Source organism: Trachymyrmex septentrionalis, unplaced genomic scaffold, assembly GCF_001594115.1.
Source record: "Trachymyrmex septentrionalis isolate Tsep2-gDNA-1 unplaced genomic scaffold, Tsep1.0 scaffold19, whole genome shotgun sequence".
Classification (NCBI taxonomy): Eukaryota; Metazoa; Arthropoda; class Insecta; order Hymenoptera; family Formicidae; genus Trachymyrmex; species Trachymyrmex septentrionalis.
In genome coordinates, this window is record NW_017305071.1 from 179319 (window position 1) to 192182 (window position 12864).

The following is a 12864-nucleotide window of genomic DNA, read 5'->3' on the forward strand; positions in this document are numbered from 1 at the left end:
TGAGAATGGTGGAGGAGGAAGAGAAGATGGAAGGAGCGTAGAGCGGAGCGGAGGAGGAGACGCCACGTCGTCGGTGGTGGTGGTAATGCTGGTGGTGGTGGTGCGCGGGGGTTGCAAAGGGGGTGTAATTAACTATCATGCAACCCCTTCCCAACAGCAGCAGCCGGCGTAGCAAGGAGGTAATTGGACCGGAGTCTTATACGTGTGGAGCGTTGGTGGGTGGGGGACGGGGAAGAGGCTGCCAGGATAAAGGGTTGCTTAAAATTGCACACAGTGCTGCATTATGGAACCTCTGACGAGCTTCCAGGGAACGGCCGTACGGATGGCGGCGTGGAAATCCATTAACCCCCTCCCCCTCTCCCGCTCCACCATCTCCTGCTCAAACTCCCTCCTCGACCCCCATCCAGTCGCGAATTAATTGCGATCGTCTAAGGACGAGTCTTTGTCGGAGTCTGCTGCGACTACCTGCATGGTCGAATTCGCGATCCAATTTGAGGGATGCGCGTAAACAGAAGGTGGCACGGCGGCTGTCTTACAGCTCAATGAGAAGATAGGTCAATGTTCTTTCGACCAACTCAATTATCGCGTGTTCGGTTAGGCTGTCATCTAGCTAAATAGAGATGGTCAGGCGATTAGATGATTTGGTGTTTCGTTACTAGTAAATGATTGCCCCGGTGCAGTTTCGTATCAATCTCTAAGCGACAATAGCAGTGTCAGCCCAACAGCAGATTGGCGTCTCGACGCTGATTAGTTGGCGACACTAACGAGGCTTCGCCATTTCCCGTGAGGAAACCTGCGACCTGCGGTCAAAGGTCTTTAAGTCCTAATTAATGCTGCGCCTCGATTTCGTACCCTGACGTCATAATCTCTCGGATAATGCCTTGTTCTAGCGTGTTTTTTTTTTCTTTTCCCCTCCTTTCTCTTCTCGCCAACTACTTTTGTAGCGAAGCGAGATCGATTCGATTCAACTTCGCGGCTGCCTAGATGTATATCCGGTTAGAGTTTTGAATATAATGGCAGGCAACTACTACTAGAACTCGGAAAGGTGGAGGCGGTAGCGGATGGGAAGCAGGAGGGCGGGAGGGAGGGAGGGAGGGAGGGAGAGGTGGGCAAGTCGAGGGCTGCCTTTGACTGGTTGTTGTAATACAACAGCAATTAGCAGTAAACCTAGCCCTCCCTGCCGAGCTACCAACCTGTATGCTTCATAGTGTTTGCCTCGTCGTCTCGTCAACGAGGAGACGTGAAGAGGTTTAAGCCTTGTTTAACTCGGCAATACGCAATTAGCAATTTCCTTAATGCAGAGCAAATTATTCGGTTGCGGCGCGTTAAGTTACGTTTTTTCGCAATTCAGCAACGACGATTTCCGTTCTCTTTGCCAAATGATATATCGCTTGAGATACGCCTCGCCATCCTTTCCGCGCGATTAATCTTAATTTAGTAAAAATAATCATGATTCATAGTTCTCTTATTTGGAGCAACTATTAGCGTCTGTAGTTAATAGCTCTTTTTTTGTCTTTTCTGTCTGACGACCTGAGCCTAATGGACGGTTTTCATTATGCAAATCGGGCAGGTGAGTTCGTGAGTTTTAAGCGCTTTTAAGATCTCGATCGGTAGTTACTTGACCCTTCCCTCGATCGGCCTGATCGCGAACGATTATCTATATTTAGCCGGGTGTGATACATATTAGGCCGCGGTGTGTTTCCTTCTGAAAAGAAAAACATTGTTTTTATCGAAAGTACTCTCGTTTGTTAAGAATTAATATACAACGAATTAATATACACTTCAATATGACATAGAAAATTGCAACTGCATTCGTTATCTGATCAGCAGCTGCATTTGTATGCAATACGAAATAAATTAGCGCGTAGAAGGAGGGGGAGAATCCGAGAGTCTGAAAGGGATACCTCTCGAAGCTATAAGATGCGAGAGTGGCTATTTTTTATTCACGCACACATCTCCTTCATGCATCTTGTGTGCCACACGGGCACGTCGAATTATCGCGAGCATTCACGCCGACGGATATTTACAACGCATTTAAACGAAACACCTGTTTCTCCTCAAACGCGCCCCGCACTCACCTCGCACGGCACGTAATGCACCCTTCTCTGCGTCCATTCCCGCCTCGCCCCCCCCTCCCCCTCCCACCGTCGTAACGTTCGCGGTCGTATCGCACGGCACTCGTGTGGATGTCGCATAATTCAGTCGATGTGATGAAAATAAAAAGCTACTCGAGCTACTCGAGACGGAGATGGCCAATTAATTTACGCCAAAGTGAAACACGCTGTTAAGTGAGCAGCACACGTTCTCGGTCTCTGGCCGCGTCTCGAATTCTCCCGTGTGCTGTCGCTCTTTAGTCCCCTCAACTTTTAAAGTGTGCGTCGCACACACAAGTGCAAAAAAATGTTAAATGTACCTATACGTCCGAATGTCTATTATTACATTGTAAATCCAGAAGCAAGTCCTCCCCGAACTTTGCGATACGCTAGAGTGAAATCAGACGTGTGGTCACGTAACATAAATACACTCGTAGTACAACAACTACGTACTACGGCGATACGTAGTTACATTTTCGCATTAAACACCCAGGCCTCGTCGGACGGACGGGACCCTCTATTTCCAAGGATGAGCGCGGGGCAGGTAGACACGGCCCTGAGGCAACACCGGCGGACCTCGATAAGCATTCAGATTAGCGTGACGCCTCGAATGTGTTTACGTTTAATTACGCTAAGAGTCTCCATTAGGCTGGACCGCTGCCAGGCTCAATTCGGAGACCGTTCTGTTTTACCGAGCGTAGGTGCACCCACTTAACTTGCCTCCGCCTTTCCCCCTGCCTTTCACCCCTTCACAATCTCTTCCGTCCCTCTTTTAATCTCTACATCTTTCTCTCCCTCTCCCTCCCTCCCTCTCTCTCTCTCTCTCTCTCTCTCTCTCTCAGATCCGTCGATCTCCCTCATTTTTGTCTCCCATCTTCTCTACGCCCATGTGCTCGTCCGTCCTTCTTTCTCTCGCGTAGAACACGAATGCCGCTCGTGCCTCTCTTTTTGCGTCTCTTCCTTTGCGCCCGTCGGCGGCGCGCAGGAAGAAACTTGTTTCGGGAACGGGAACTGATACGATTCTATAGGTACCATGGTCTCGGCGCTTTTCAAACACCACCACTCGCGGCAATATCTCGGCTTTCAACTCTCTTGATCGCCCACGATTGGATTAGCTGGATTGGATCCACTACGATCTTCGGATAAAAGGGCTGACGAATCTGAACGTTGAATTTTTGCAAATGATATGAAATCGAAAATTTCTTATATTCTTCTTCTGTAAGAAGTAGAACTCGTTTTAAAGAAATTGAAAATACTGATTTTACATTTGTATAATATATTTGTAGATTCTGTAAGCAGCTGTAACGGAAAGCGATTCAACGTGATTCTGTGTTGAATTAATGAAGAAGAAAAAAAATCTCAAAATTGTTATCTAGTCGTCTCATTTTTTGTTCTTTCCTTTTCTCTAAGTAGTTGCGTTGTAAATCGACAGAGACGACGGGTATCGAACAAACAAGGGGCCTATGGAAGAAGCTCGAACGTGTCGTCGTCGTGCAAACAGCGCGCTCAGTTAGCAGCCTAACGTCTCCTCGCTCGGCCGGCGGTGAGGGGAGGGTTGGTGGAATTTAAAAGCGCTTTTAGCTTTTAGCCCAAGCGATACCGCTAAGAAAACGTTTTAGCGGATTTCATTTGCCCCGTCGCGGCTTCGTAGCGGCCTGCCGAGACGATGGATCGCAAGAAACGGCGGAGGGACAGAAGGGAGAGAAGGAGATAGGGGAAAGGTAAAGGGTGAGAAGAAGCAGCGGTGGTAGAGGCAGTTGCTCCAAGGGATGTTGGCAACACCGGTTATTAAGTAGATGCTACATTGAATGGGTGGATGAATATTTAAGACGTTCAACAAGTTGCGGATTTTTCTTTAATCAGGCTAACCTGCTGGTCCCCTCTTCTTCTACTGCGGCTTGGCTTTCTCATCCTTCTCGCCGGTCTCTCCACTTACTCAAATTATAGCACGAGTCAGGCTATTTATGCGACGAGAAAGAATTTCGAGAAGGAGTCGGCTGATTGACACACTCGGTCATATTGACTCGTCGGTGACCTTTTCGAATATTTTATCGAATCGCTTTTTAAATAAGAGGGGGGAAAGGAAATCATAAACAAGTTTTTAGAAATTACATTACATTCAATTTCTGATGATGATGATCTTTTGAAATCGTACCACCGTGGGATCGATCTAGAGACTTTGAAAAATTCAAGAAAGTCTCGGGACGCGTCTATTTAGATTTTAAATTCTTTTTCATTCTCGTTCTCTCCGGTATTCCAGCGCTGATTCAAATGTGGCTCACGCGGCCAAATCGATCGATCCCTCGTTCCATGTCCATCTTTGGATTGGTCCGCGGTAGCGGATAGGTCGATGGACAATCGGCAAGAATGAAGTTTTATTTGCGTCGTGTATTACTCCTCGCGAGAGATAGCGCAGAAGGAAGGGAAATGGAAAGGGGGCGAGGGGGAGGGGAGGAGGAGGGGGGGAGGAGGAGGGTGCGAGGATCGGTAAGATCAGCGGGGCAAGAGAGAGCAGAAGTAGGGGGAGGAGAGGTAGGAGAGGGAGAGTTCACGAAACACTCTAAATCCCCGAGGCAAATAGTTTTTCTTCGATATCCGTCGGCCAGAAACAAACAAGATTCTTTATAGACGGAGCAAACCACTCTTCTATAAGTACACCCGCTCTCTTCGCCCTTCCGCTCAATCTCTCTCTCTCTCTCTCTCTCTCTCTCTCTCTCTCTCTCTCTCTCTCTCTCCTCTCTTTTCGCGGCGAGATGTCTGCCTGTTTGTACGTGTATATGTATACGTACACGCGCAGGCGCGTACGTTGTTTGCGCGCGTTCGCGAGCGCTCGCCAAAGTAAAGTAAGCTTTTAGCGGAGTGGCTGATTTATCAATGTATTTATTCCGAGATATTGAATTCATTTAGTTAAGTAGCGTTGGCGGGGGCGGCCTCTGCCGCACTTCCTACAGCTATTTTCACCTTCGCGTATAGCGAAGCTCCTTGAAGGACGCGAAGCGGTGGGTCTTTTTACGCGAAGATAGCCTCGGATTTTTTCCCCGATCCATCATATAAAGCAGGTTAATGAGCCGCTTGATATGAAAAATTACGCCCCGGATCAATAAGTTCGTTAAAACAGCTGGCAAACGGTGGGCGTTTGGTTTTCTAGTTGATTAATAGTGGGATCATTCTTTGCAAGTAGCGTCGTATGAGACTTAATCGCCGTATTATTTAACATTGAAAATTAAAGAGACTAATAAGAGACATAGATTGAGTGTTTGCTAGCAGTAGTAGTAGTAGTAGTAACAGCAGCAGCAGCAGCAGCAGCAGCAGCAGCGTCGTCGTTTAGGACACCCGGTGTATTCGTTCGATACCACCGGCGTCGATATTACGAATAACTAGTTCAATCTCCTCACTCCATCTGAAAAAATTTGCGCTATCGGAAATAAAATATCACGCGCAATTTTTTATATAATATTTTTATTGTGCAATTCATCGATTTGCATCAATCTATGCTTCAACAATTTATCGCCACACGACGCTTAGTAATTTGAGATATTCGAAATACGTTCATTCCCGGTCATTAATAATATCGCTAAATGCATTAAACAAGCGCGACCGCTTTGCTAAATAAAAAAACATAATGCAACAATAAGCCGGACACGCGCGGCTTATGAACTTTTAGGTATTTATTATTTGCAAAACGTCGTGATTTAGTTCCTGTATAATGATTAATCCTCGACAGAGTACATTTACATATTACAGCATGAGTAATTAACTTGAGCCGAAAGTATGACAAATGTTCTGAATTAATGATGTATAATTAAATCAAGTACCGCGCGCGGATTGTCTACGTCAGCTACATATTTCCGTAATCAGCTTCTCTCATTTAATTTGCAAATTAACATTCGTAACGCGCGAAACAATTATTTCATAGTCATTTCTAACATAATTAAATCAATCATCTAATACGGAGGTCACGTATTAAAACTAGTGGCACATAATATAGCGGACGTGGGGAAAAGGGAACGTTAATTATTTGGAAAAGTTTTCTCATCGGTACAACGCGCTTATAATCCCGCGAGTTTTATCATCGGCGAGATCGTCCATTTGCTCGTTTGCTTTAATTCCCGTTGGTTGGATACGGAGGGGGGTAGGGAGGGGGGGTGTATAAACGAAAGGCCACGGGAAGGGGCACGATCGCGCGCGACTAATGTCATTTCTAAGTACACACGCCTATCGGCGCGGTATACAACATACAATTTTCCGATAGCGGCGTACCTGCGCTTTAACTATCCCTCGATCTAAATGCACTCTAATGGACTGCATTAAACAGAGAGACGGTCTCTCGAGAGGGGTTTGAGGGAGGGAGGGAGGAATGAGGAGGACGAACGGGAGGGCGAATTCACGAGCGGTGTCGGGCACTTTCAAAGAGACACCCAAGAGACGGACGCTGTCCGTGAAAAGAATTCTTTCCGAGGAGATCGCGATTACTTTTTTACACGTAATTAAATGTGTCGGGGTAACGATCGATTAAATTGGAACGTTACCCTACGAAAAGAGCCGAGGAGGTGTTGCCGTGAAATTATTTCGCCGAGCGCGCGTACTTTCTGCCTCTCCTCTTATATGTATAACGCGCGAACAATGTTATTCGATTTTAATTGTATTCAGCGTATTTATAAATTTTCCTCCACCTCTGATTTTTTTTTCTCCTGCCACGTATCTATCCTAGTGAGTATCGATGAAATGAAAACGTACACGACAATGAAAGAGAATTTTAACATTTCGGTGATTTCACTCAACCAGTGAATCGTCCAGTTTATCCAAGCATAGTTTTCGGCTAAACGGTTCGCCCGCACCAATCATTTTGTTCACTGATGCATTATACACCTCTCTATGCTGTCTCTTTTTTTCTATGCGTGTATGTACATAAGCATCGTGTAAAAGAAATAGTCAAATATTCGTTTTGCGGACAAGATGCGTTAACAATTATCTGCTTTTTCGAAAACTTTCCCCATTATTTTTGCACGATTATTTTTTAACCGTTGAGTAGGGTATCTTTTTTATGTAATCATTATCGGGACAAATAGGATATCAAGTTTTTATTTCATTCCAAATTGAAAACAACAAGACTTTTGAGTGAAAAAGCAGTTTAATTAAATTATAAAATATCTGTGAGAAGAAAAGAAATATATAAAATAAATGTATAAAATAAAGATTAAAAATTTGTTGATACAAACTCTCAACTCAATTGCCAAGGAAGTTTTAAAGAAGAAAAAAAAAAGCTTTTAAATCATCAAGAATACTAGCAGCGTATAAAAGTACGAAATGTTAAAAAAAAAAATATATCGCGATAAGCGAAAAAAAAAAACGACACGCAACGCGGGGCGAGGACTGACACGCGGTCAGGTCGGTTAAAAAGATCGAACAACTAATGACCGGAGTCGTTGAACACACGATGAATTAGTTATTCCATATGCAAATTTCGTTCCCTCTTTTAGGCCATTTCGACCGCACTGATCGCGATCGAAATCCGAATCGCACGTTCGTTGCGCGGGCGTTAACGCTGGAAGGTATCTGGCCGCCGGGTCACGAATTTATGATTGTGGCATACCTCCGGATGAGAAAAATCGCGTGAAGAGAGAGAGAGAGAGGGGGGGGGAGAGAGAGAGAGAGAGAGAGAACGAGTAAATAAGAGAGAAGGAGAGCGCGAGAAAAAGAGAAAGGGCGGATGTGTGACGACGCTGAAAAAAATGCCAGCGACACGCACGAAAATAAAAATGATTACGTACCCCACCGCGAACGTACGTGCGCTGCGTGTCACGCACACACACGTACCGCGGACGTATCGGAGGAGCAGAGCAGAGGGGGGGAGGTGACGAGGGGGAAGGGGGTAGGCGTGTGCAGGGATGCACGACCGTTACCGCGATGTTTTGTAATTTAAATTAATTGAAAAATATGCACTGTGTGTGTTGTCCGATCGCGCTCGTGTCGCCGGAGAGAAACAGCGGCGAGAGGAAACGCGACGCGGGGAAAAAAGGGAGAAAAAAATGCGTGAGCAATGCGTGTGCGGGGAAGAGAGAGTAGGTTGCAGCGAACGAGCGCGCACAGCGCGCGGAAACTGCAGCGTGTGAGTAAGAGAGAGTAAGAGAGATTAGAGGGACAGAGAGGAAGGAATAGAGAGAGAGAGAGAGAGAGAGAGTGGGGGGGGAGCGGAATGCAGGTACACCGCGGGCCAATCATTCGCGCCGGTCGGCCAATAACTTATTGGTTTTTCACATACGATTTGATTCATTATCATTCCGTTATTTATATTTGTCCGACCTGCTGCGGATTTCGGGGATTTGCGCCACGAACGAGAGAAACGCAGGGAAAAATGCAGCCGCGTCGATCAGAATGCACGCAATGAGCGAAATCGTGCCGTTTCGCCAGCAGTGCTCTTATCGCTCGTCAACCCGTATAGCTAAGTGATTTAAGTCGATTGCATTTTGCCAATTTAAAAATTCGCTTATTTTATTATACCGAATGCCATCTCATATATATATATAGAGCTCACGAGACTCACTTTTCATTAACTTTAAATTTTTCTTTTTCAACAGTCGTCAAGTTGACACAATGTAGATGAAAAGAAAATTAAAGCCCTAAAATTTGCAGTCCCGTTGCCGGTGCGAGGAAGGAAAGGAGAAAAGGACAGCGACGGAGAACTCTCTATTTATTCGCGGCAGAACTCGACGTTCGCCGATATTTCGTCCGGAATACGTTTGCACGTAGACAATTCCGGAAAGTCTCTCTCTCGCCAGGACTTGCAGACTTCAGGACGCGCGCTCCTTTTCCAGGACGAGGCGCCTTAATCATTCACGAGGGCCTGACGGCGGGCGCGCCTTTAAACGATCCAACTGAAATTCGTCCGGACGTCCAACGTCCGAATTTAAATCCTCTCAAATATTGAACGCGCGCATCCGGCCAGGCGTACGTGTACACTCGTAACTTCTTTTCCTTCCCATCCCGGCCGCCATATATATCTATATACAGCCGTTCTCGTACCGACTCTACTCTCCCAGCCGAACGCACCCCGTTAAACCCCACTCGACTCGGCCTCGGCCGAGAGAGAGAATCGTCGAAAAGCGGATATAATAATGCTCGGATATTTTGGAAAAATGTGCGCGCGCGCCGCATTGACTTTTGCCGGACGGAGAGATTAAAAGTCATAGCACGAAATCCTGCGGAACCTGGGGATTAAGTCGAGTACTCGTCGAGTACCATGTCGATATTGTTATCGCTCGCGTTGATGTACACAATTTATGTGAAACTTGAACCGTGCAACGGTATTCCGTTAAGCATCGAATCTGTAATCGTGTGCGGTAATTTTTATTTCATATTTAATTACACACGATGCCAATTGAAGTCCTTACTGTTTTCTAGTAGTAGGAAGATCAACTTGAGAAAGAATTATTTGCGCGAAATTGCGTCGTTTTGTTTAATTCGTCTTTATTATTTTAATTATTTGAGAAGAGTTTATATATATATATATATATGTGTATGTGTGTGTGTGTGTGTGTGTGTAATACACTCCAGCGAAGCATCGTCATCGTGGTCTGGTTTTGCGCTCGCCGTGGCCCAGGAAATTTGCGATCGCAAGATCGCAACTGCAAGCAAACACTCGAGGACAGGTATGCGTTACGCGGTTCATAACGCGACCGTGATACTGGCAATAACTCGACCGGGCCTTAATTACTTTAATTAATTAGGAAACGTGGCTTCGTCGAAGTCCGATCTTATGGCGAGCGGTATGTATCTTCTGTGTTGCACCGTACGTATACGAGCCAAGCCGGCTCGTGTGAAAGAGCAGAGCCCGTTTCCACGCCGCTATATGGATACCTGCCCTCGAAATATCTTCATTAATAACCAATCCTTTCATCTAACTTGGTTACTCTGCAAAAGTCTAGTGCGCGATACTCGCTGTCATTAAATAAATCGAAAGAAAGATATACATTTCTGTATAATTGAACTGCATTTTTCAAGTAAAAAAAAATTGGATAAAAGTACTTTGCTTGTAATTTAAAAATCCTTTCTTCTCAACGTGTATGCAGAGAGAGAGAGGGACAGAGAGAGAGAGAGAGAGAGAGAGAGACTTAGTGCGTACACGCACATTCCAAGAATTTTAATTTCTAATATCCGTAAAGTATTAATTAATTACTGTTTGAAAACGACTGGCACGCATCGATGATAAAAAGTCACTGTTCGTCGCTACAACAAAACCAAAAATCATCTTCGCCAAGTCACGTCGGCCGCGCGCGTTATTTTTTAATTAAACGCGCTCGGTATAAAGAACCAATACGCTCGGTATGTATTATCGTCATAATTAAAGCGGCGATCCTGGATATTAAATAAACGTTTTGCAATGGCGGCCGGCAAACAATGTCAAGAATTTTGATGAAACCGCCAAAACGCGTTTCGCGTATTTATCGCGATGATTTTCTTGACTTCGTTCGAGAACAGGTGCGCGAGACTTGGGCAACTTTCTTCGCGGCCGGAAAAAGTAGCGCGACACCCAGAGCGATATTTGAAATATCCAAAGGATCGATCCCTCGTGATAATCTAGGACGTTATTTCAGTGGTTTAATACCTTTATGGCATGACAAGAACGTTATTAGCATCGACCACCGCCGTCCTTTCCCTTCCGTCCTTCCTCGTTCACTTTCGCGTTCCTAAATTTAATTAAATTTCACGGTTTTTCGCGATTAAGGGACGGCGGCGACGGCGTAGGAGGCGTTACAAAATTAGTTTTGGCCGGGATAATGAATTTCGTTAATTATGCCTCCGCGAATCGGCGCGAGCGTCTTAATCTGCCTGAACGGTTAATGATAAGAAGCGAGCGTTTAATAGCAAAACAAAAAGAAACCATCATTTCTTGGATCGACCATCATTTATTACACACACACACACATATATATATATATTAATTTTTTTTTCTACGCTTTCTCTACGTTCTCTCACCGTGCGAAACATGTTGACATGTGTTTATCACGAATTAACACTGTTAGAGTTAACGAATGCGCATGTTTCAAAAGTCGTAAATGTCGCGACGTCGCAGAGGGACCAATCGTCGAAGAGAGGTTCTTCTAATTTCATAGCTGTTAGTCCTAACGCGCCGCGTCGCGGCTTTGCCTGTTCTAACGCCGGTGTTTGATTGCACCGGGACCACTTGGCGCGCTTGCAGAAAAAAAAAATCGGTGTTTGCGGGCCGATTTTTGCGCGCTCGCGTCGACGCCGCTAATCCCACCATAATGCCGCGTATAATGGCTCGTTAGCCGCCAGATTTATTCGGCGGCGACACGCGCGCGGATTTTTCCGCGATTCCGCCGTGAAACGCGAAAACTCACTTGATCGTGGCAACGTGTAATTAGAAATACTTTCCCCGAATTTCGCACGAAACTTCGGCTTCCCGGAAACGCGTGTTGGATTTTCAAGACTCGAGTAATACGTAACTCGATGTAACGTCAACTTGAAAAGTGCTCGTCAAGTTGGTAGATAGTTTCTACAAATTGGAAGGCATTTATAGAAGAAGCTACATTTTTATTGTAATTATGCACGCGCTGCGACGTTTAAAGAAATGATTGGGAAAAGAGTATCTCTCTCTCTCTCTCTCTCTCTCTCTCTCTCTGTCTCTGAAATGGCAGCCACAATCCGTGAGATTGACGCTTACCCCGGCACAATTGTCGAGCACACAGTCCACCACCCTCCTTCTACCTCCTCATCCTTCACTTACATTTTTTTCCCTATCCCTCGGCAAATTGTCGTCGCGTGCGGATTCCCCTAGGTTTCGGAAAGGACCCTCGCGAGGAAGGCGGTCTCGAATTTCCATACACGCACCACAGACCGCTGCTGAATATACTCACTTCCGGCAATAGATTTCCTCCGTCCCCAGGCCACCCCCCCCACCTCCCCCCCCTCGCCGCGCGCACCCCCTTCCTCGGCCTCTGGGCTAGGATAGTTAGCTAGGGGTCGGAGGGGCCGTGCAGTGGCGTACACAATCGGGGCTATTGTGCGCGGTGATTTGTGGGGACGATTTTTTTGACTTCCGCCCACGCGGGTGGTGGAAAACGAGAGAAACGCGCCGCGCGCACCACGCGAATTCGCATCAGCCCTCTTCGCCGGATCAAGAGAGATACAGCTAAATTATCGGAGAGGCAGTCGGGTTAAAGGTCGATTGCCGATTTATTTACGACGACAGCGAAGAATCAAGGGTACGCTTCCAACCCTCCTGTCTCTTCTTCTCAAAGGGCGAAGGGCTACGTATTCAGTTGTTTTTAATCCCAATGGGGGCCTGGCTGTACGTATAGGAGGTAGAAGGGGCGAAGTAAGTTTACGAATTTACGCATCCACGGCTTTAGCGCAAATTAGTAACACAAGTAACGATGTTTATCACTTGGTTTATTTACGATTAATTATTGCCGATCTACACGGAGCTCATAGTTGAGTCAACGCCAGAGATCATGCGCGGTGCCCTCGACAACTGCATCTCGCACGCGACCGCATCTCCCTCTTGCCTTGGCTCTTTTTGTTTCCTCCTCGATGGAGGTCACGGGCCAGGACTCAACGCTATACTTACTGCCCGCCAAGCTCATCATCTTACAGACATTTCATTATATGAATCAGACAACGGCATCCAGCAGTCTCGTCCTTTTCTTTCTTCGAGAAAGCAACGTTCAACGAACAAGGACGGTACGAAAGAGAGAGAAAGAGAGAGAGAGAGAGAGAGAGAGAGAGAGATCCGAGCTGCGATAGGCCC